At 39.4% G+C, this 26492-nt stretch overlaps 1 pseudogene; it reads left to right on the top strand.

The window, feature by feature from the left end:
- LOC139712186 (uncharacterized) overlaps positions 1-26492 on the top strand; it is a 151016-nt pseudogene that overhangs the window by 28951 nt on the left and 95573 nt on the right.

Genomic DNA, 26492 nt, shown 5'->3' with positions numbered 1-26492 from the left:
AATTCAATGTGGACACACTTGATCCGAAGATAAATCGAGTTAATGGCCCGGCTAGTGTTGCCAGCTGAGGCCAATTGTGCGAAGGGAGACTGTATCCCCATGATACAGATCATTGGTGCTGTCGCTTGTGGGGAGAGGGGGGGGGGGGGATGGGGGGGGGAGGGATATGGCTAGCTGTGTGGAGATATCAGCGGACATGCCGCCATCATACCCTCAGTGCCTAGCAGCATTTTTATGCCTCCTCCGTCCCCGTCACGATGATTTGTTACTCCTCTTTTCAGTGTGTAGAGCGACTTTCACCTTGTGGACATCTGTCGGCTTCTGCTGTTATGCATACACGTTTATAGGAAATATTATCTGATGGCCTACCCCTCCCTCTCTCCCTCCCCCTTCCCCTTCCCTCTCCCTTCCCCTTCCCTCTTCCCCTTCCCCCTTTCCCATCACCTCATTCTCCTAAAGCTTGAATGGGCTGTACACTGTGTGTCAAATTTAAGAGAGGAAACGTGATAGAAAGATGGAGCTGCCCTACAATAGTCTCCTTCCTCTAGAGCAGACCTACATCCAATTTTCATTGCATGCCCTTTGCTGGCAATGTGTTTAGGGAAATGTCTAAAGAGGTCCCACTCCGCTAAAAAATGTTTGCCCCACATTCTTCAGCGCCCAATATCAAATTGCGCTGTATGTAGCAATATAAGGATGACCCCAATCAAAGGCTTTTGTCAGCCTCGGGAGTGCCTCTCGTCCAGACTGCTGTTGTAGCCAGGTTGTTGGCTGCATGCCGAGAAATGAATGTAAGAGCGTACTCGTACCCCTATGATAACACAATATCAGGGTATTAGTTATCTGTCATGATTACAATGTCTCTGTAATGATAGTCTGAATTGACAGTGTACATTGTATATATCCCTAGGTACTACGCCATGTGAAATGAAGATGCAGTATCATGCCAACACTGTCATGCAAAGCTTGTACCTCACAGGTTTACAGTTGTTTTTATGTGTATGAAAAATGCATTTGCTATTGCACGAGTATCAGTGAGTCACTGTACCTAAAAACAAAAACAAAAACAAAAATAACAGTCACCATGTTTGAGATTTCTGAGATAATTTCCTGGAAGGCTAGGATTACAATTTGTCAAGGACATTACATTCTCGTGCATTCTCTGTGGTAGAGGAAGTGGATTGAAGTTAGCGAAAGAGGACCCCAAGTTCTGTAGATATCTCTGCAAAAGCAACTAGAAAGTGTGATGCAAGAGACATTATCAAATGACCTACTATAACGATTTTGATGTGTCTATAATTAGTATAAATTGTATGGTATATTGCAGAGAGCAGAGATAATAATGTGGAGGCCTCACAAGTCTTCCATTTACCTACTGTAAGCACATATATTTGCTCTAAATATCCTCTTTTGACATTAAATCATCTAGAAAAACATTTGTTCGCCTATTTTTTTTGGGGGGGGGTGGGGCTTTGTTTCAGTATATCTTAATATATTGTAGTAATGACAGTTTATGGAAAGGAGTGTAGAGGCTGAATATTTGACCAAATGCATTATTTTTTCAACATGTGTTTTGTGCACATATTTGTTCCAGTGGGAGAGACTCTGTGAGCTGATAATGCATGGGTGACTGTAGCCAATATGGTGAACTCATTGGAAAAATCCAAAGTTTTAAGTAAAAGCATGAGAACTTCCATTGCGTTCTTTCTGTATTTAAAGTCCCATCTCAATAGAACTTCTTCCATTCTGATCATCTGCTTTTTTAATACTGAGTTTTGTGTTTTGGAATTCAATGGAAACATCCAGTTCTGATTTTGATTTTGAAGTTCCCGAGGAGAATGATAACTTTAGGAAGGTGTAGGAAGGAGAGGTATTTTATTCCTAAAAAAAGAACCAAGGAACTTTGGCCTATATCTGCAGAAACTCATTCCTTGTTGGCCAAGTCTCCAGGCAGGCATAAAAAGGTTAAAATAGTCTCCTGCTAATGAGGGAATCCCTGTCAAGCCATACACATGCTTTTAGCGGTGCCTGTTGTAGAGTATTCCTCTTTCCTGGTGAATCTTTCTGGAATTGATTCGGGGTCTATTCATAGTAGGTTTTCTTCAGCTATGTCAGATGATGTCTAAATTTAAAGAAAAAAAAATAAGTAGGGAGGAAACCAGTCCATGCTAGCGCTTCATCGAGCGTGTTTCTACTGAGCGATGAAAATTCGAGGTGATGTGAGGCGATGCGAGGTGATTCGCGGTGATACGTGGTGATGCGCGGCGATGCGCGGTGACACCTCGAACTTTTCCTCAGTAGAAACAGATCGGGTAGTGGTCGATGCGCGGTGACACCTCGAACTTTTCCTCAGTAGAAACAGATCGGGTAGTGGTCGATGCGCGGTGACACCTCGAACTTTTCCTCAGTAGAAACAGATCGGGTAGTGGTCGATGCGCGGTGATGCGAGGTGCTCAGTTGTTCACCTTTTGAGGTGGTCGATGCGCGGTGATGCGAGGGACGATTCTCAGTAGAAACACACCGGGTAGCGAAATTCGCGGTGTACCGGAAGTCTGGAATTATTGGGAGCTTTCGCCTTGCGCTTTTCAAATCGGTTCATCGCACACTCCGACACTTGTGTACACAGCAACCGTATCTCGCGTAGTTTCGCACGCGTCAGTACCAATTCCTACTATACATGAGGTGGTACATGTTGTGAATTGCGTGCATTCATCGTCTATTGTTTGCGTGCCCAACAACCTACTTAGTATCATACTGTATACTCTGATTTTTACACTGAGTTCATTTTCCCATAAATATCGTATCATCTCGAAGTTGTAGATTCCCTAATTCGTTTTCGCTGGAATACTAATGTTAGTATGTCGGAGCCCCGGGAGAGCATTAATTGGACCCTCGACCTGCAACGATTCGTAATAACCAAGTGGCAGGAAATGTTGGTGAGGGGTATTTTGGACGGAAAGACTAAACAAAATTCAGTGGCCTACCACAAAATGGCTGAGGCAGTGCGACCCGATCTGTGACCTAAAAATACGTGACTTCCGGATTTACGGCATTTAGCACGTCACCTTGCGTCACTACATAATTTATCGCTCAGTAGAAACTGCTCAAGTGGTCGTAAAATACGAGATGATGTGGGAGGCAAAATTCGCGGTGATGCGAGGTGATGCGAGGTGCTCTCAGTAGAAATACGCTCATTGTGAAAAAAAACCCTGCTTGTGCACTGAACAACATTTGGAATTTCAAGATTGAGTTTATTCGCATCACTACACCAAATACACTGCATACGTAGTATCCCTCGTTGAAGGAGAACTTTCATGCAAAGAGTTATTTTGAGGGAAAGTGGTGTAACACGAGACAATAGCCGCAGTCACACTGGCAAAACTTAAAATTCAATAACTTTTCACGAAGTTTGCTCATCCATTCAGACTGGTGGTTAAACTTCTTGATGTTTCATTTCTTAAAGTTTGGGTCACTCGTACACTTGTGCATCAAAGAAGAAAGCTTGTGTTATCAGGCAGCTGATGATTGTAATGTAAACAACGCAGACACATACAATGTACATCCCAAGGATCTTGCGCTTTGGAGGCACTGCAAGCAGAAATTAGACTAATTGCGCGACAAACTTTAAAAAGTTTCAGCTGTGTGTGTTCAAACTGTACTGACTTTGAGAAGATTTGCACAGGTTTGGGAAATTTTCCTTAAGTTTCAGTGGGAAGTTTTTGCAAGAAGTGCACAAGAATTTTTTGAAGTTTGCAATCACACTGGCAAAATTTCGAGAACTTGAACTTCAAGAAGTTTTGCCAGTGTGACCATTGCTATTATGAGATAGTAGAAAATTAGGAAACAAATGTTTGCCCGTTGCAGAAATTCAAATGACAAAACAATCTACTGCTGTAAACTGGCATCAGTGTTGGATTGCTGTGATATTAAGAACTTGTTAAATTGATTACCTGTATAATGACTCTATACCCGGTAAACAACATGCTACTGACTTAAGTTAATAACTTTCTTTTTTTTCACAGAATGTCTTGTGTATGACAGCACTGGGCATGCCTTTGACATTATGTGCCTTTCCATCCTCAAGGACTAAATCTGAAGGAATTCATACCGGGACAGGATGTTGCAAAATACTTTTGCCTTCACCCCTTAGCTTGCATAATCTGGCAACCCTGCTGGTGTTCTGAGCACGTTCAAAGCCATAGAAGTTATATTGTCCAGCATTGAGGTTTCGTGTGCATGTGGCTTCATATACCATGGGTACAATGATTATTAGAATGATCACAACTCTTGTCGTTCACTTTGTTTTAGACTTGATATTCCCCTTTCTTTGTTGTTGTTGTTTTTTTGTTTTCAAAGGGAGAGGAAACCTAAATCAAAGCTATACTTACATCACACTTCTGTGAACCATCCCGGATTTCTAGTGGAAGGATGAGGAAGTATTTGTTCAGAGCAAATTACCCTCTGTCGTGATAAACATCTCCCACAAACGTGACCACCAGTAACAACAATCCAAATCCTGGGACCAACAAGCCCGTCTGATGACAAGTTACCCAATAAGGAAGTCGTTGTGGGGGGCTCAAATGCCGCAATACTTGTAACAGACCCGTACGTGTGTGTAGCACTACCAAGGGGGAAAATAGGGAAGGCAGACATTGAAACTCTACAACATCCCGTCAAGTGAAGGCCATTGAAAGAGTGAATGCTAATTTTAAGTTGCTTCAAAGAAATTATGCGATTGTCATACTATATGCTTGAGCTATATGAAAAAAAGAAGGAATCATTTACCTCTACAAAGTTATTTTAAACATTGCATCCTACTTCCATTTTCCCAGATACTTGTGAAAAACATTCTTTTTCTTCATTCTTTAGAGTAGGAATCTCTGATTTTCTTCATTTGATGATGAAAAAATGAAGAAGAATTCAGTTGTATGTAGCCACTATGTGAATTATATCCCAAATGGTACTGTACATTATACCATGCTAAAATCATGTATCCATATTTTGCAATTAGTTCTGTGTCACTTGCTGTTAAAGTTTGTGTTCACACCTGTAGGCTTCTGTATGTGGATGTGAAGTCAGTGGGGATCAATTTAATCAGCACATAATGTACACTGGTGGCCAAAAAACCCCAAAACAAAACAAGAAAGAACAAAACAAAGGAAGAGTTATCTTCTTAAGCATGCTTCTATGACAGCAAGAAATCTTGCAGATTTTTCCATACAAGTATATTTTGACTATAATACAACTTTTTTTTTTCAATAGATCCTCAGAAAAAACAACAGGTCTGTGAATGTTTTTGAAATAGATGTGCACCTGTATTTTCTTCATTTTCTCTACTTTTCTGTATCTACTGTAGGCCTATATTAAGAACGACTTGCTTTTGTAGACGTCAATTGAGTATGGTAGTACTGTTTGTTTGTTTGTTTTGATGTGATCTGGCAGGGGTCAGGGTACTGTAAAACGAGGAATGTTCGCGTGCATTTTAATTTCGCGAATCTCGGCGCTCGCGAAATTCGCGAAATTAAAATGCACGCGAAAGTTCTTGTCTACACTATATGCATTGAATGCCAGTGGCAGTTTGCGAAAATTTAATGCCGCAAAAATGGCTGTCTGCTCCAATTAGCGAAAAATTCATGCCGTGAATATATCGTGTTTTACAGTAACTTTGGCAAGAGATTTTGCCAATACAGTAGGCAATAGTTTGTGCATGGTTTAAAAGTAAGGGTATCGCAACTGGTGGCTTATGATTCCATGACTGCCCTTGCCTTGTGGGAATGCCCATGAGCTGGAATCAGGTGCCCACTTTAAGTCCAAAATGCTACCTCCCTTCAAGCATTAGTAAGAGCATAAATCAGATTCTCTTGGAGTAAAAATAGGTCAACTCCATATCTCTGTGTGTGAAGGGTATCATCCCATTTCAAATAATGTAATGAATTTGTGCATTATTACTATCAAAGAAAAATACTTCGCACTGTTTACACACAGTATTGCCATAGTTTATATATTGCTATGGACAACAGGATGTCCTTGATTTGTTACTTTGTATATGTTGAATTAATTGATACTTTGTTATTTTGTTGCAGGGCCCCATGAATAACAGTGTATTTAAGGCTGCCCTGGGTGAAGAATACTAAATAAATGAATGGATTACAAATAAATAAATAAGCTACATTGTACTACCAAGGTTGGATATGGTGTACCCAAGCTCTGTTGTGTCGTACATTAACCTGTTGAGGACGGACTGATTTTCCTGCAACACGCATTTCTCATAGACACCTGCCAGAGTATACTCGGAACTTGTCCTCAACAGGTTAAGACCGATTTGCATGGTGAATGACAAGATCTGCATCATTGTTTCTACAATTCAGAGCTGCCAAGTTTCCCCTTAGATTGCAGGGGGCTCCCTGAAAACTTCAAAAGCTCTTCATTTATTGTCAAGAGTACGTACAGTTGTACAAAACTCTCCCTGCTTTGGAATATACATGTATGATGTGCCTATTGAGACTGCATAACACAAATATCTCCCTGTTTGCTCTATGGAATCTCCGCGATTTTTGTACGGGAATGTTGGCAGTGCTCACAACATACATGGGCCGCCAACGTTTATGCAAGCATTATCAGTTTTTCAGTTGTATGACGTTTAGGTTTCACATGTTAGGTTGCAGTGTGTTTGTTGTATTGGTGATATATTTTCCAGGAAATCATGTCATTATATTTTACAGGAAAATGTTTGTGTTTTTTTTTATCAGATCAATGTTATATAAACATGTTGGGTTTTTTTTTACAGTGAAGTGTTCTACCTTTCATCGTGCTTTCCGTCATTTTCTTCGCTGTGCCCTTATCGTTTAAAGCGCATAGAGGCTTCTTATAGATTGTGATATGGGCTCTTCAAGAATTATTTTATTATCATTGCCATTATTGTTTTCATTTCAGCATGATTAAAGGAAGATATGTTTACCCAAATAGTCCTTTTAATCATGTCATAAAAGCATAATTATTCCTACCAGGCCCATTATCTGGAGTCCCTAAGAGGAGATACATTGTACTTTCTTAAAAAAAACTACTGATGGTGGAATAAAAGAAGTGATAGTACTAGTAGTCAGATCTGTCCTCCTCCGTGCTGCTCTCTGGAGTGTTTTGTGCCAAATCCTTTGTAAGAAGGCTGACAGGAGAGGGACACTGTTGAGTAGCAGCGAGGCTGAATTTGGCCCATGTGTTTGGCACAGATGCACCACCCACTGCACACAAAGAGCCCGAACTTAAAAACACAGGGGTCACTGCCAAAAGCTTTGTTTGACCTTCACAGCCAGTACTTTGTGTGTGTGTGGAAAAATTGCCATTGTTGTATCACCCCCCCCCCCCCACCTCTCTCTCTCTTCCTGCCTAACCAGTGTGCATGTTACTGCTTTGCTGTAGAGGTCTCAGATCTTCTAAGTTACTAACTTACATTCATGGAACAATCAAACAATGACATTGGAACCTCTTGTTGTGAGTATTCATGATGATGTTATCTATGCATCCAAATACGATACATATCAGTGTATATTTCCAACCTTTTATCTGCTTTTGTGCAGAGCCAACATGAATTAACATATTTCCTTTAGAGAAATACTAGCACCAAATGAGTGAAAAAGAGATCAATAGAAACAAGAACTGGAAGTCCAAGATGTACATGTCAGTGACTCGGGCTGGTGGCTTCTAATATTTTGACCATGTAGCAAAAACTTCTACAGCGTTAACTAGTACATTCATGCAGAGTGTAAGAATGTTATAAAATACTAACTATGAAAAGTGACATACACTGTAAACCATTTTTCTCTTACATCTGACATTCACTTGAAGTTATTCATGCCCATTATGTGTATTCCCAACAATTGTTTATGCCTCCGCCACGAAATGGTGCCGGAGGCATTATGTTTTCGGGTTGTCCGTCCGTCCGTCTGTCCGTCCGTAATGAATTTTGTGGACAAGGTAAGTATCGAAACCTGTTGAGGTATCCTAATGAAACTTGGCATGTATGTGTATTAGGGGGTGAAGTTGTGCCTATCAACTTTTGGGTGCACATGCTCAAGGTCAAAGGTCAAAAGGTCAAGGTCAAATACATAAAATTTCACTATTTCCACCATATCTATTGAATGCCTGAAGATATTTTCTTGAAACGTAGTGTATACATGTTTTACCCAATTAAGATTCTCTGGTGAAAGTTTGGGTCGTGAGGTCAAAGGTCAAAAGGTCAGGGTCAAATACATAAAATTTCACTATTTCCACCATATCTATTGAATGCTTGAAGAGATTTTCTTGAAACTTTGTGTATATATGTATTACCCAATTAAGATTCTCTGGTGAAAGTTTGGGTCATGAGGTCAAAGGTCAAAGGTCAAAAGGTCGGGGTCAAATACACAAAATTTCACTATTTCCACCATATCTATTGAATGCCTGAAGATATTTTCTTGAAACTTAGTGTATACATGTATTACCCAATTAAGATTCTCTGGTGAAAGTTTGGGTCATGAGGTCAAAGGTCAAAGGTCAAAAGGTCAAGTAAAAATATTCAAACTTCTTTTTTTTGCTCCGTACCTTGGAAAATTGTTCAAGGTATCTTCATGGAACATACATGTACTGACTGGAAGTGATTATCTAGAGAATGTAGGGTTCATGGGGTCAAAGGTCAGGGTTCAAAAGTCAAGTGCAAGACTTCAAGATTTTACTATTACCCTCATATTTATGCAATGCCAGCAGGGTTATTTTTTTACACTTGGTGTATGCGTGTGTAGCCTAATAGAAATTCTCTGGAAAGTTTTTTTTTTTCTCTTTTTGCCTCAAAGGTCAAAAGGTCAAAGATCAAGTGAAAGTGCTGAACTAACTTTTTCCTCCATATCTCGGAAGTGGCTCAAGTTACCTTGAAACTTAGTACATATTATGCATGTTCTACCTGAAAGTAATTATCTTATGAATTTTAGGGTCAAGGGCCAGATGAAAATGGTAACAATTTACTATTCAATTCAGAAATTGCACTTTTTCTCCACACCTGTACCTTGAAAATTACTCTATGCCTAAATGTATGAATGGGTCAGAGTCGAGTTAAAGTCCTTAAATCCCTAGATACATGCTCTCCTATTCATCCAATTAAACCTACGTCAAGGAAGGTGAACATTGAACACATTTGTGACAAACTTGTCATTCCAATATTTTGCCAATTTTGTGAAAATGTAATCACACAGTGTCCACACGTACTATCTAGACCTATTGGGAAAATCATGCATTATGGCGGAGGCATACCAGTCGCCAAAGCGACATTTCTAGTTTTTATCTGCTTTTCATGATTTTATGATACCTTCTTTTGTGATTCTCTCCTCTCTTTCTCACCTATCTCTTGTCTCTCCTTAGAGGCCTACCCCCTTCTCCATTCTCTCCCTTCCCCCTCTTCTCCTCCATTCCCTGTTGTCTTCTGAGAATTTCAGCATTCAGTGTGCCCTCTCTCTCATGCTGTGCTTCTATTCTCCCCCTCCCCCCTCTCCCCAGCCAGTTAGAACAGGGCATTTGCTCAGTGGGGTACTTGCCTGCTGACCCAGGAAGTGCCCCTTTAATTTGTGTCCTCACTAAAACAACATTGAGGTCACCTCAGCCAGTCAGTCCTGTGGCTTGCACACCACTCTGGCAAATTTGTGCATTCTCTTCTCTCTCTCGTGGCAGAGAGGAGTAAAAAAAGGCTACAGTGTTGTTACTGTTCTTTGTAGTGCAAATTAGACTGTTGATTTGTATTTCGTTGCCTATTGGAAATCACTATCAATTGATTGCTTGAGAGGACCAGACTTATTTTACTTCTATGATGATATGATTGTATGGGATTGTGCCCAGTGACTTTGTTTTATTGTTTTAAGTTGCATTCAGTTTCAAATTTCAGGCAATAGTGGTCAGTGCAACTTGCTGCCTTCTTTGAGAATCATTCTTTTTCGAACAAATTGGGGGGGGGGGGGTATGATGTATTGATAATTTGTTCCATGAACTTTCAAAGATGTATAAAGAAATTTGTATCAATACTGCATTTGTTATCACAACAACTTAGGCCTATTTCACAGCTCAGCTCAAATTACCTTCTGGTTTGATGAGGCAAGACGTGAGATGACACAATTTGTTCCTTTGAAAGCAGAGAAACATTTACCAGTTGGCAAGTTGAGGGTGTTGTAATTCATAACACGGATATTCTTCTGAAAGTGAGTCAGCTTGTGTAGAAATTACTCAGCGACTTTTCATTTGGCGCCACAATTAGCTTATTTCTGAGCGAGACCCAATAGCAGTGTTTTACAAATAAGGATGGCTACCTGTGATTGGTGTCCAAACATTACAATGCTTCAGTAGAGGGTAAATGCAGAAGTAGCAGAGGTCACTCCTTGTGCTGAGGGATGTAAGAAGCAAAACATGAAAGGGACTAGTCATGAATATTGTCATGTGACATGGAGAAGGGCAGTGATACCGCAGACTTTGCGCACTGTTGATACATCTGTGGTTCTCAGCTGATGCTATATGACTCGCCAGTGTTTGGTGAAGCCATGCTAGAAGTAGCCTTTGTACAATGATGGCAGATTTTTTTTTTTCTGAACCCCAGGAAGTGAGTACAGTTAATCAACATAGAATGCAGAAATCACTCTAACTCTCTTTCCCCACCCCCACCCCCAAACTCCTTCCCGCCCCCATGAGCACACCACACAACACAGTTGTGGGAACCGGTTGCACAAGCAATGGCTTGAACCGAACTGGAGGGCTTGCAACCCGACACCAGCCATTCTTTGAAGACCAGCAATTGAAGGTGCAATATTGATTGCGCGGCGGGTATTAAGACGTAGTTTTGCGGTACACCATGTTTGCATTTGGCCTGTAGCAGGCAGCGCGCAGCCGAGTGTGTATCCTGGGATGGGCCGAAATAGAGTGCTGCCACACCACAGAGGGAGGACTGCTTGTGACAGAAGTGTGGCATGCGAAGGCAGCTGGTCGTGTTATTTCATTTTTTTTTTTCCCCCAGTCATTCTGCTTTTCAATCCAAGGGGCTTCTCGTCCCCTCAAGAGTCTCTATGTATATACGGGGATGCCAAGTCTACGAACTGGCCCAGTCTGACCCGATACGGCTGAGCAAGAACAAATGGAAAACTTTGAACATGATGTCTCTTCCATTAGTAGATGCAGCAGTTCTTTTGTGCAGGAAAAGTTGGGATCACACATTAAAAAAAAAAAAAAGGTCTCTGTTCTGTACGTTTGCAGCCTCTGATCTGCAGAAAGAGAGAGGAGGAGGGAGTAAGAAAAGAGAGAGAGAAAAAAAAGTTCTGTCCTCAAAACAAACATCTTTGTGAATGCATACCCTATCCTATATTGTTCCCCTTCATATATTTGTTTGAGTAGTTATGCACGGTATGTTCCACATGAAGTAGCAGATATAGTCGCAACAGCTTTTGGACAGGACACCTTGTCTTTGCACTCTGCACTACAACTGTATGTGAGTTGCTAATCGTTGATGAGACATCCGCCCACAACAGCCTTCTTGTGGTGCAGACGTCCCAACATGTGGGCTAGAATTGTGCCATGAGGCCCCCTCCGACAAAGCCAAATCAGATCTGACAAACACGGAGGTTGAAACTTCCGATTCTAAATAGTGTCTTAGACTGGAGTGACAGACAGCTCCCCCCCCCCCCCCCCCCCCCCACTTTTGCTCTCCAATCTTGGCAGGAAGAGGGTTGCTGTGCGGAGTAGCCCTTGGCTTCCGATGTTCCCCGAATCAGCCACTTCAAAGGTAGTCGCCCTCCAAAGCCGAGCCCCCTGATCTCCACGCAATTTCATTGTTGCCTATCAATACATCGTAGCCTTAGCCATATAGCTGTACCACTGTGGTCTCCTACTTCATATCACACATACACATACACAGAAACACACACATACACACCCACCTATACTACTTTTACTACACATATTCTGAGCTGGCATTAGGTCTTTGAGTGGTATGCATAACAGTGGCACCAGCCTGTAATATGGGAATATGATGTTGATGATGTGGTTGTTCTCTTCCTTGAACAGGTGATATTTTAATCCTCATTTGTAGTTTTTTTTTTTTCCAGCAAAATATGTCATTGTACACAAAGAAACCATTCTTCTTTTTTCTGCTTGTATGTAATGTTGTATGCAATGCATTCTTACAGAGAGACAATTTTCACTTTATATCATGCATGTTACTTTGATATTATAGTTATCTAACAAAATGCCAAACACATGTTTCGTAGATTCTGAAATCAACAGCGAATTATCTCTTAGATGCTGTGGCTTGACATACGATGTATGCTGTCTAAATTATTTTTGCACAGTATGAAATGTGACATCCAGAATACTTCAGTTTTATTTTCAATAGCATTATATAATCTTTGTATGTGAAATTTCATGGAGGATGAAAAACATGGCTGTGGTAAAGTTGCTTTATGACTTTGTCCCAGTAACAGACCCTCCTTGAGTTACTACATCATAGTGAATTACCACATATGCATCAATATTTCAAGAAATACATTGTATTTGTACCGGTAATCAAGTAGAGAATAATGCAAAGTCCATTTTTTTATTGCTCCTGAATTATTGCGGAAGCCAAAGGTTGCTTCATTTTAACAAAGCTGCATTTAATAGCAGAATTCTTTACTCCTAGCATTGGTTGCTGTAGGCCAAAAAATTGGGAAGTATGTGTAGTCACATAACAATGCAATCATTTGTGGTTATGTGTGAATCTCCCTATGGCCCTTTAATGAGCAAGTGATGTTCTGTTAATACTATTTAGAACATACAATAAAAAGCCATTTTCCCCTTATTTGCCATTGCCTTGCCTTATTTTTTAATCCTAGATAAGAGAGCGCATGTTAAAAAAGATTTTGTCAATGTGCTCAGGGCATCATACAAAAAGGGTTGTCTCATGAGCGAGTCCAAAGTCGCAGTGGAATGCCTGCATGTTTTCACGAATTGCCCCTATTTAAATTTTGCAGGTTGACTTGCTACTCTATCAAGATACAACTTGTGTTATTCTAGTAATCCCATGCCCGCGGGGGGAAACTCCCCAATTAGATGCCTATTTGATACACTCGCATCCACTGGAAGTGAGCACTGACACGTACATGGGTGTCATCCTCTCCAAAATCCAAAATAAACCAACTCGACAAGTCTCTTTACGTTGTGCACAATTTGTATTAGGAGTTATGTCAATAAGTTCATGTGCAACCCCACAATATCAGCCTCACCAAATGAGTACTAGGTTTCTCATACATTAAAGATGCAGCACATTCAACAATTTGTTGTATGCACCCCACCGTGCCCTCTTTTTACCAAGTTTGGCACGTCTGCCTTAATAATCCAAGCGCCTGTAATGATTTATTGCCATAACACTGTTTCTCCTCCCAGCACTTACCCTTGGCCTCTAGCCAGAAGTGTCACGAGATCTCAACGAAATTGATTTACACCTCAAATTCTCTCTTGTAATGGTGGCAGTTACTTTGGCAGTGGTGGTGGTGGTGGTGGGGGGGGGGTGCAAAGATGGTGGTATTAGTGGGCTGAATAGTGGCATACCCCCTGCACTTCATAAGCATTTTTTTGTTTTTTGACGAAGTAAAGTGCTGTGTATTCACCAGTTAGGGATTGCATTGGCTGCATGTGCCTAGTTGAAGAGCAATCTTTGTGCATACAAAGGAAAGCCTGCTGAATTATGCAGGGAAGAGGCCTGGGCCTCGGCCTTGGAATCGGTAACACAAAGTGACGCATAAAGTGCAACATTGACACTCGCATTGATGCTGTTTGAATTGTGCCCTGGCTCTTGGCCATATTCCTTTCTGAATCCAAAAGTCTCTCTAGACTGTGGTGATTGCCAAACTGATGGCCAAGACAAGGGGCCCCCTCTAATCTCCATTTCAGGAGATTTGCAGTTATTCCAAGTTAACTCTTGATTTAAAGGTCCTTTTTACCATTGGGAATGGTGATTTCAAAAATGTTCGAGTTATCACATTTGATGCATATGTGTAGGTCAGTTGTATCACAAAACATCCTACCATGTAAAAATTTTGCGATAAAGCCTAAGATATAAGGAGATACTACTATTTTTCTCACTTAACCATACCTGTAGATGGTTTAGTCTAGACACAATTGTATAAAAGCTTCTGTTACACATTCTTTACATTTAACAATAATTAGCAATGATTATACTGATTAACTTTTTTTACATTGGTTGTTTCTATCCCCCACTCACATTTTAGAAGTATTTTTGAGCACTAAAATGCCCTGGATTTTTTGTTTCATCTGCAAATGGTAAATTATGCCTTTAAGTTTGAACAGCAACAACTAAATATGTTCAGTGCTTATTGGTTGTTGACTCACTGCTGCCATGGTAACTAAAAGTTGGTCTTAGATATTGTTTGTGTTAAATTTGGTTTTTTTTATGGGTCCTTATGTGCCTAGATCATTTCAAAGTTATAAATCTTGTTGAGAAATCATTAATCATGTTGATAATTAATAATTTATTTCATTTTGCTTGGATATAATTTGAATGCAAAGAATGAGGTAAAGTAAGGAACAAATCAACAAAATCAGATGAGTCAACAATAATCTTTATGATACATACATTGTATATGCCCAGTGTATTGTTTCAAGTTTTTTATGTACTTTTTAAAAGGAGAATCATGAATATTGCACACTAATAAAATGTGTTATACAAAATTCTGTTGTAATACCTAAAGAACCATGAATACTCAAAGTTTCAAAATTTGTCATTTACTATTTATTACAGAAAATGTTGATACAATTGATGTATTCTCTTTTATGTTAATTTTTTTCTGTAGATATTTTTTTTATGCCTCGGCCACGAAGTGGTGCCGGAGGCATTATGTTTTCGGGTTGTCCGTCCGTCCGTTCGTCCGTCCTTCCGTCCGTCCGTCCGTCCGTCCTTCCGTCCGTCCTTCCGTCCGTCCGTAATAAATTTTGTGGACAGGGTAACTATCAAAACCTTTTAAGGTATCCTAATGAAACTTGGCATGTATGTGTATTAGGGGGTGAAGTTGTGCCTATCAACTTTTGGGTGCACATGGTCAAGGTCAAAGGTCAAAAGGTCAAGGTCAAATACGTAAAATTTCACTATTTCTTCCATATCTATGCAATGCCTGAAGATATTTTCTTGAAACTTAGTGTATACATGTATTACCCAATTAAGATTCTCTGGTGAAAGTTTTGGGTCATGAGGTCAAAGGTCAAAGGTCAGAAGGTCAAGTTAAAATATCAAAACTTCGCTTTTTTTCTCCGTACCTTGGAAATTGTTCAAGGTATCTTCATGGAACATAGTATATAAACATGTACTGACTGGCAGTTATTATCTAGAGAATCTAGGGTTCATAGGGTCAAAGGTCAGGGGTCAAAGGTCAAGTGCAACACTTCAAATTGTTACTATTTCCCTCATATTTATGTAATGCCAGCAATTTTTTTTTTTTTACACTTGGTGTATGCATGTATAACCTAGATTATCTGGAAAGTTTCTTTTTCTCTTTTTTTTTTTGGGGGGGGGCAGGGGTTTGCCTCAAAGGTCAAAAGGTCAAAGATCAAGGGAAAGTGCTGAACTAACTTTTTCCTCCATATCTCAGAAGTGGCTCAAGTTATCTTGAAACTTACTACATATTTATGCATGTTCTGCCTGACAGTGATTATCCTATGAATTTTAGGGTCAAAGGCCAAAAGAAAATGGTAACAGTGTACTTTTCAATACAGAAATTACACTTTTTCTCCATACCTTGAAAATTACAGTATTCATACACTTATGAATGGGTCAAAGTCAAGTTAAAGTCCTTGAATCCCCAAATACATGCTCTCCTATTCATCTAATTAAACCTAGGTAAAGGAAGGTGAACATTCAACACATTTGTGACAAACATGAAATTTCAATATTTTGCCAATATTGTGAAAATGTAATTATGCATTGTCCACATGTACTATAGACCTATTAGGAGAATCATGCATTATGGCGGAGGCATAGCAGTCGCCTTAGCGACATTTCTAGTTTCCATTTGCGTTTCAAACCCATGGCTTTGAAAAAGTTCACATTCCTTTATATTCTTTTTTTTTTGTCCAATGACAAAAAACAAACTGTCCAATGACAAAAAAACAAACCTGTACTGTTATTTTTCTTTGATTCTATCCTATCATTGTGATCTTGAACATAGAAAATGAGAGTGAAATAAACTTTTTAACGAACAAAAAAATAAGCAAAGCTGGCACAAGCACGTGCAAGAATTAAGTCAAATTTGGTGTAATGTAAGACGATTAATCCCTGGTTGGAGTTCAGCACAGATCTGCACAAAGTAAGCTTAATATGAAAATAAGTAAAGACTTTCACGTTAGGCCCATCTAAAGACCCATCTACAAAATTGTTTGCAATCATGAATGTCACAAGCTATTCGCTGATAATTTTGATGGTTTTAAACCAGGATTGGTTTGCTTGATTCAAATTTTTGTTGTTACTTTAAATGAGTATTCTTGGGAATTAAGAAAAGATAATAAACAGGTCTGATGTTGTTATTCCAGAGTTATGGTCAAGGTTAAATCTTAACCCATATCTGCTGATCTACGGGATTTCCCGTAAAAGCCGCGAACGCTGCAATCATCGAAGTACAGAAAATTCCGTAGTCGAGCTTGCCGCTGAAATGACGTAATTTTTTAACGTCATTTTGACGTCAATTTTACATTTGTAATTATGACATGTGTTCATAAAAATACATGTATATGTGTGATATTTTGGTCACAAATCGATATTATTTCTCCTGAAGTGATATGCCTTGATTGGGATGGATGTGGTATCTCATTTCAGAGAAGGTTGTAAAGAACAGTCTCTTTACATCAGTCAATGATATTTTTACATGTATGGAAAATACCCATTTGTCACAAACAGAGCGATGGCATTACATTTTTACTTCTCCAATTATTCCTACTTAAAAGATCACAATATGCATGTATTATATATCACTGTAAAGCTCTTGCTTTGAATATTTTGAAAATGATATTCAAATCTACATGAAAAGGAAGAAAATATTTTTGATTTATGAATAGATATCAAATATTATATTTATTATTCATATTTTAATGAATCGTATCTGACTTCTGTCAGCTGGTATATTTTTCTGATTGGTCAAAATGCATGGAAATTTTTATCATAATAAAGGCAATTTCATGCTCTTTCTTTTGATACATAATTTGTCAACTTTCCTTTATTTGTTGTGCCATTGAAAGAGATGTAAAGTTAAAGAATGTTTTGAGTGCAAATATTTGTCTGTAGTGGCTCGATACGAATGGCGTTTACAGAGTGTAATGCAGTAGGCGGATATGGGTTAAAGAGTACAAAACAGAATAAGTGATATAAGAAATTCTTTGTAATGAAAAATGGTTGATAAGCCCCTGCTTCAATACACATCATTGAAGCAGGAAGTACAACACATACAATTACAAACTGTACAGTAGCTTCAGAATGCTAGTTGGTAAATGCAAGGATTGACACTTGGGTAACATATTGTACATCCATCCTCACCAGCAGAAAATTGATCTTGTTGAGTTCAGTGCTGCAGGGAAAATCCCAAGTATAGGGAATCCCCTTCAAGGGGGTTTCCCTATAAGACTTGGCTCCCGGAAGATTGTTAAGGTACTTTTTCCTGTCTTACTATTTTCTGTCTAGTCATTGTTAGGATGGGGACACTTGGAATACAGGCAGATTTGAAAAATGGGAAGATTATGTGTTGTGGTATTCCAGCACATTTTCCTTGCTGTTTTGCTGAAAGTTTATTTGTTTTATGTTATGTTTACTTGTATTTAAGTAAGCTAATGCCACTCACTGGGGGATTTATGATGTATACCTTCCTGCATTCAATCATTGATGACATAGAAAATGTCTTATTAAAAGAGAGTTTCCCTCTACCCACCACCCCCCCCCCCCTTCCAAAGCATTGAACTAGCAAGGTGTATGCAGGGGTCAAACTACCGGTACACATACATTTTGTATTTGTGGCAGATATCAGTTTGTCTGAAGAATGATTGATTTGCTCTTGTGAAATATTTGGGAATACTTTAAATACACTTACAGTTCCTCCTAAGGCACTTGCTTTGCAATTGGAAAATAAGTCCAAATTTTCAGTATGGTGATGCGTCAAGTGTTGCTACTAACTAATTTAAGAGCATATGATGACAGACTGAGAAATTGATATTCATTTTGACAAGGATTCAAGAAAAAATGGCTGATCCATCATATTTTTCTAATCAACTTGAAAAGCTTGAACAGGAAATTACCAGTTGTCTTTCTAAAGATTGAAGTACCCGCATGTATCATTGGCTACAGCTCGTTATTCCGAAGGTTCGTTATTCCGAAGGCTCTTTATTCCTAAGATTCGTTATTCCGAAGGTTCATTGTTCCGAATTTCGTTTTCGGATTAACCAATCTTCGGAATAACGAACCTTCGGAATAACGAAACAAATTTTCGGATTAACGAACCCTTTTTCATTTTCGGATTAACGAACCTCTTAGGTATAGGGAATTGCGTGTTTCGGATTAACGACCCTTCAGATTAGCGACCCTTCGGAATAGCGAACCTTCGGAATAACGAACAGCACCCGTATCATTGATAAGACCTAGAAGAAACTGACCACACACTTCGTCACATGTCTTCTTGAGAGTGAGTGGAGATACAGTGCAAAAATTTATTTTATGATAATGAAAAAAAAATTGACTGAAATCATTTTACATAAATAATCTGATAATTTTAGTCACATTTTTATTTCACCATCTAGGCCCTTTTCTTTCATATGAAAATATTCTTCTACAGTTTATCGTCACAGTATGTTGTAAATGATGCGAGATATTTCTGTATAGAGCTCAATGATTGTTGCTACTGATGGTGAACTTTGGAATGTTTATAGTCTGGAAGTCTCCTGTAGTATGCTTTACCTGTGTCCTGTGGCTCATTCCTTGACAGCGCAACCTTCCTGCACAATGAGACACCATAACATTTAATATCCGTCGCAATTTCTGAACGGAAGGGAGAATTAGGGGGGACATTTTGCTGGGCACGAATGGTCCGATTCCAAGATTCTGTCAGCCATTCCGGGGAGATTGCACCCGATTAGTCTGCAAGATAGAGGCTGCCCCTCAGACGGACTATTAGCACCTCATGGAACTGCTACTTCCCCCATTTTTTTTTTCCTCTCAAATGCATGCTCACTATAGATGTTCTATGTGCATGGAGTTAAACTGCTTTGCCTCCACTCGGCTGGCCGATTGAAGGAGCTGATCCACAGTGTTTGACATGGGGCCATACGAGAGGCCACATCATTGGACTCATTCACGGAAGATTTGGCTGCTATGCCTACCTAACCTCTGGCTCTGCCTATATATATACACATGCTTCTTATTCTTTTTACTTGGTATGAAATATTTATTGGATAAATGGGGGGGGGGGGGTAGGAGAGTAAAGATACCTTCTTCACATTTCCCTTGTTGGTGTGTAGCAGCTGCCTTTGACTGTGATCTTGTCCTGACTCCCCAGTGCGCTGTCAGATCACAGGCTGTGACCTTGTTACTGTATCTGTATCCAAATAAATTATTGAAGGGGGGGGGGGATCCTTCAAAATGTAAGCCAAGGGGAGAAACCCACGATTACCAAGTAAGGCTTTTCTCAGAAATATATGAAAAATAAAAAAATAAAAATCATACATGCTGCATAGTGTATAAAGTGGTCAGTTTGCATTTCTGGAATGTATCTTGGATGTAGGCCTACTGTACATTATTCAAAGATAATACACAAAAGTAATGATGCTTGGAGATGTTTTAAGATTTATCTGTATTGTTGAAAGAGACACAAATCATCACAACAAAAACCCAGACACTGACAAATTTGATTTTTGTTTGTTTGTTTGTTTGTTTGTACAGCTGGGATTATTTTTCTGTCTACATCACAAGTGTGGAATACACATGTACTTGAAAAAGAAGAGAGTAGTGTATTGTTATACAAAATGAAGGTTAGCTGGTCGGTCAAATGTTTCTTAAATGTGCCACTTGCCCAACAGCAGTTCTCCATTGCCCCAACCAAGCCTAAATGTGGGTTTGTAGAGTGTGCCTCGGTAATTTGCAAACGAAACGAACGTCTCTTCCTCTTTGAGATTCATGGTTTCAAGGCAGAGTCAGAGTGAATGGCACCTTAAATTGAATGAGAACACCGAGGCCCTGTGAGATAATATCTCATTAGTGGTGTTGACGTTTACTCCAAGGCTATCGCTTGGCTTCAGGGCACTGTTGCACGTGGAAGAGAAAGCCAACCTGATTCCATTCCAAAACATTCAATTTCATCAGAGCTCCAGAAGGTATTCCAGCTACGTTTTCCCTCCTCCTCACCCCCCCCCCCTTTCCCCTATCATTTACATGATTGATCCAGCAATAGAACCTGATTAAACCCTCTTTTGAATGCATCTTTGAACTCCCAAGTAGGCAGCATGCCTCCCGTTGAAATAGAACGCGCCTGGCAGTTCTTCCGCGCTTTGCAGCTTTCACGAAGCTACTCCTGCAGCATGAATTACAAAGTTGGCAGGGCCCTGCGAACATCCTATACAAATTGCAGCGCAATACACCGTGCTGACAAAGGGACTGTAAATAAGAGATAGCTATTGTGTAGGCAGGCAGATAGATCTAGGTATTAGGCAGACAGGTAGCTAAAGAGGGGAGGGGGAAGAATATAAAACATCTTCTAAGTGCTCTATTTTCTCTGCTTGTAAGACCACAATGAGATCAATTAGAGTTGAAAGGAGGTCGGGAGATCCACTTATTCCATCACTGGAAAGCATCATAGCTGTGATGATGATCTCATATCAGGCGATAATATTCAATCAATGACATTTGGGCGTGACCATTCAATCTGTGTGGCATGCCGCCTTTAAGCTCTGTCACACTAGTGAGATACTGAACTATGCTGTATGCCAGTATTGTATGTCTACCAAAGTATTACCCAATTTTGTCATTACATATATATATAACCTGTCATTATGCAAGCCTAATAAAGTTGTCTGACATCAATTTTCTAATAGTGGAAATTTGAAATTCTCTGGCCTCCTGACCTTTCTAATGATATGATTATATTAACATTATTTTGTCAAGCCCATCACTGACACTTTACAAATCCTGGTAACCAGACAAACTCATATTCTAGAAAATCCACTTTGGAATATATATGTTGATAGGAGATTAGGCATTTCAACACAATAAATCATTTCAGAAGCCTATAGCACAATGCTTCATTCACACAAAAACACTTGTAATTCTTCAACTTTCTTATACAACATCGTACTTTTAAAGGACTAGTTCACCTTTTACATGTGAATTGATAGAATGCTGCATTATCAATAGAACACATCTGTTAAAGTTTGAGGAAAATCTAGGATGCTAGTGCTGTTTTGCACCTCGAATGATTTTCAAACATGTATGAACTTACCCTAAATATTTCACAACCCAAACACACCTTGCATTTGAGTCTATAAAGTCCAGTAGAAGACACTCTGAGACACATTTAAGACACACTATGAGACACATTTAATACACACTATGGAATAACTGGAGGGTTTGAATTGAAGCTCGGGGCCTCACTGTACGTGAGCAGTCAGTTGTTCGGTCCCTACCTACATGTAGTTGGTCATGGTATGATATGTACACATTCACACACACACACACACACACACACACACACACAGCAGCAGCACTGTAAAGTTGTTCTGATATGTGTAGAAAACGCTGGAGAAAGCATAAAAAATATTGGTAATCATTCAACTTTAACCTGACTTTAGAGACTCAGATGCAAGCAGTTTCGGTATTGAAATGTTTAGGGTTAGTAAAATGCATGTTTAAAAATCATTGTATGAGGCAATGCAAAGCTATGCGAGTGCCTTGCGCTGTGCAGCGGCTTCAGATAAAAAGTAGTAAGACATCAAAGAGCTAGGACCTCCTGCATCACTTCACTCCGAAAATTTGTAGGGGAAACTACTTTCTTTTTTACTTGGCCTTTATACATAGATTCTATAAATGCAAACAAAGGGAAACTGACCAGAACGGTGTAAAAAAAAGCATTTAAGTGAAAAATGAGCAAAGAATATGGGATTCCTCTTTTCTTTGCTCATTTTTCATTTTCATTATTTAGTGTCTGACACAAATGTAAAAGTTAATGCAGTTGTTTGATACAGTAGGTGCAGAAATGTTGCGCCCCAAGAATAAGCCAGCTCACAGTAGGCAATTGTCTGCAATGACCCCTGACGTTTAAAAAAATAAATAATTTTTTTTTTTTTTTAATGGAAGAGAAGTTGAAAACAGCCAAGCAGAGAGTAGTAGTTTACATGGTGTACGAGCGTGTTTACTCATTCACAAGATCATTAAGTACTTTAACGGTTGATGGATGGACTGAACAGTATTTACAAATGTACTGATTGTAAAGATGTGCAGATACATTTGTATGTGTGTAGCAGGGACCTTCGTCCGCCTTTGAGTTGCCTTTGTATGACTTCCAGTTTTCTGGAAAGCGCATAAAAGCACATGACCCCAATGTGATAGTGGGTGAATCTAGTCTACACTTCACAGCCCCGCCTATCATGTTGAGATGTCAGGGGGGTAAGTGACAATTCTGCAGTTAGCACTCCTGTCATTTTCTCGCAAGCTTTACTGAAGAGTGGCTAATCGTAATTTACGTGGTTTGTTTGCCTGTATCTAAATGTCTATAATCGTGCCAAGTTGTATGCAAAACATTAGCCGGCTTCAATAGAAAAGAAAAGGAAAATGATGAAACTCGTCTCTGTCTAGAGACTTTGGGCTGTGATGAGATGAATTCCCAAACATTCATGTCAGAGGTTTACCACCTGTGAAATACCAGCGATTTTTTTTCCCCCTGCGTCTACATATTATACATCCTGCTGTAAGATTGGACATCAAATACTTCCATTAAAAGGAATGTAGTGTGTGCACACATACAGCAGTAAGCCTGAGATGACTTGATATTGCAACAGAGCCTTTCTCCATTGACTAATTCCTAGTATGGTAGCCTATAGGTTAGATAGGCAAGGGAAACAAATGGGGTAGAATGCGATCTAGAGGAAATGAAATCAAGGAAGTCAATTCAGTACATCTTTTGATATATGATCATTCAGTGGCAAGTTATTGTATCTAATGGTAAGATGAAGGTTAGTCAAAATGATAGGTCAGCTTGTTTGAATAGACTTTTCAAAAACTGTTTCAAGTTGCTTTCTTTACATTGTAGTTGAAGTTACCCACTCCAGTGAAAGCAAGATGGCTTTATTATGAATTTCTGTGTGTGCAAAGAAAATTGAGAGCTCGTAAAATATTTATTTTCAGCTACCATCAAAGGTGCGTGTTACCAAGATTCAGTTGCAAACTGTTCTTGGTTTCCATTGAAACTGATGGCACACTATATCAGGATAAGTAAAGAGATTGTGATGTTTTAATAGCTGACATTTGCCAAGTAGTTACAGTGCATGTTTCATATATGCCAGTGGGGAAGGATGTAGAATCCTTTATTGCAGTGCACATTAGTAATGCTGTGTATAATGCGATATCATTCCTTTGATGTCTGAGCTGTATTGTGATTACCATGTATTTACCTGTGTTCATTCAAAGTTTCTGATGTGTGAGCACAAGACCTCAGACCACTGGCAAAAGGCAATTCTTTTCTAACTGAGAGGAAGAAAAAAAAAAAAGAAGATTCTCCAGGCGGGATTTGGCCAGTGACTGCAACATTCAGATATTTGTATTTCAGGAAAGAGGGCAGTAACGACAATGTCCAATTTCTCAGACGACATGTACTGTACAAAGCTTTTCTCTAATCAGCAACAATAATATCCTGAATTATGTGGAAGAGTAAGAAGCTGAAACTCGTACAGAATATCGCATTGGACACCGGATTATTATACAAAAAAACTACCAACAAGAATAATACATGAGAATGTGAAAGCATGAAGGACTGTTTGTTTGTGTGAGTCTCTGTGTGTATCTGTGTCTGTATGATATCTTTTTTGAATTATTGTATGTCATATATTTAAGAGACCTGTGTAATTTCTTGCGTATTGGGACTTCCCGATAATTTCACGAATGATTAAATTCGCAACCTTGGAGTACAGTACTAAATAAAGAAATGTGTGTGTGTGCGTGTCACATTCATGTAGGGATCAGAGTTGACATTTTTGTGTGTTTTTGCATTCACGAATAGCAACTGACGCGTGAAATTCCTGAAAGTAAAAACATTGCAAAATATGCGGCGTATACAGTCCGATATATGCACACAAAGACGGTGAAACAGTAGCTTCATCCTGGCTATTTCCAGGACATATACACTGGAGTTACAAGAGAGAAAAGAATCATGTCTATCATGTAAATTGAGCTTTGCTTTCGGGTATTTTACCCCCATAACGTCAAGGTTTTGTCACGACCAAGAGTATATGCCATTATTGTCAAAACTATGGGCACAGAGAGGTGCACTGATACTCTGTAATTACTGTCTGTGGTGTGGGGGCGTGCGAGGCGAGAGGAAGAGGAATAGCGGGGATGTTGTTGAGTGCGGAAGTATCCCGAGGCCTCCGAAAAGAGACTACATTTGTGTCTGAAGAGTGGCAGGGGGATAGCATGATGGATGTAGGCCAAAATGATGTGGGAGTGATTATGCGAAGCAGGAGAGGAAAGAACAAGAAACGATAAAAGGTTTCTCCGAGAGCCATCCTTTCTGCTTCTCCCCTTTTTCTTCCCCTCGTCTTTGGGTTTTGGGGATTATTCAAGAAATTGAATTTCCATTTTGGAGCAGGTATAATCGGCGTGCGAGTGCTATTGATCAGCACAATTCCCGTGTACTTGAAATCTGCCTGTGACTCTGGAGACAGCGCGAATATCCATGCCAATCTAATTGCCGGTGATAATCCTCATAGAATCTCCATGTCGTAAAATGTCCCCGAGGCGCAGTATGTTGAGATGAATATCCAGAATCATTCAAAGGGATGGCTATACTTGAAATTCATGGCAAGCTGCTTCTGGGCTGTGAAATATAAAAATTACATTACCCTTGGCTTCTCAAATCCTCTTGTTTTTTATGCACCTTTGCACTTGCTGTAGTAATTTGATACTTTTGACCTTGAGTGATGAATCATTCATTTATCACTTTTCTCTGCAGAGTTTTTTTCTCACTTAAGATGCCTTGATGTGATGATCTTGTCAATGTTTAAGTTTAGAAACAAGTGATATTATATAGAAACAGATTGAAGGTATGAACAAGCTTTTCCTGTTATCCTTTATACCTTAGTTCTTGATGAGTGCATCAGCATTACATTTACAATACATAGGATTTCATGTGATATTTTTGATGGGACAGTACAGAGAAATTTATTTTATGGAGTAAACTTCGTGAATGTCATTTTGAAAAGCAGAGCAACAGATCCATGGAAACTTGATAAAAGCAGACAGTCACAAAGAAAATCATGACAGTTGCAGTGTCATCTAGCATTACTGTAAAACATGATATATTCGCGGAATGAAATTTTCGCGAATTGGAGCCGACAGCCTTTTTCGTGGCGTGAAATTTTCGCGAATTGCCACTGACGTTCAATGCATGTAGTGTAGACAAAAACTTTCACGTGCATTTTAATTTCGCGAATTTTGGCACTCGCGAAATTCACAAAATTAAAATGCACGCGAAAATTCCTTGTTTTACAGTATGTCATAAGGGGGTATATACCTCAGTTTAGTGTTTATTGTTGTGTGACTGTGCATTGAGTAGACATCTATGTTGTACAGAAAACAAAGCCGGTGATTTGTTTTGATCACATCTTGTGATGTGTAAAAGGGATCATTCACAGATGTCTTGAGAAATGTGGCAGAGATAATGAATATTGATACAACTTATGTACATTGTGGGTGGAGCTGTGACATTTTGTGCTTTGTGAGGAGGGAAAAAAATGACAGTAGTTACATTCCATGCACAATAAAGATCAATAGCATGCAAACAACAGCGCTCTATGTCCACACAAATAAGAACTATTTTTACTCGCCCCTAGAATGTTATGTTCAATAACTTTACACTTATTCAAATGGATGTAGGTAACTTTTGGACTATGTGCCCAACTTTATTGAAATTTTCAATGACCTCTCCATCTTTTCCTAGAATTATACTTGTGTTCATCCTCCCTTATGTCGTCACTAGATGTGATTGTACCTATTTGTTTTGGTATTTACTGTATTTTTTCCTCTCTTTCGCTTTCCAGGATGAGCGACCCATTGCAGAGCCTATACTAGTTTGTAGGTCGTGCCATGGCACTACTGACTGTAACAGGGAAGGCAAGCCAGAGGAGCTCATCTCTTGTGCAGAGTGTGGGAACAGTGGTAAGAGAATACTTCGGACTTGAGGTGGGGGGGGGGGGGGGGGGGGGGGGGG

The sequence above is a fragment of the Diadema antillarum genome, unplaced genomic scaffold, assembly GCF_040938485.1.
Source record: "Diadema antillarum isolate AM-2024a unplaced genomic scaffold, OU_Dant_1.0 seq00001770_RagTag, whole genome shotgun sequence".
Taxonomy (NCBI): domain Eukaryota; kingdom Metazoa; phylum Echinodermata; class Echinoidea; order Diadematoida; family Diadematidae; genus Diadema; species Diadema antillarum.
Note: the sequence above shows the minus strand (reverse complement) of the source record. Positions and strands in the feature narration are given on the sequence as shown.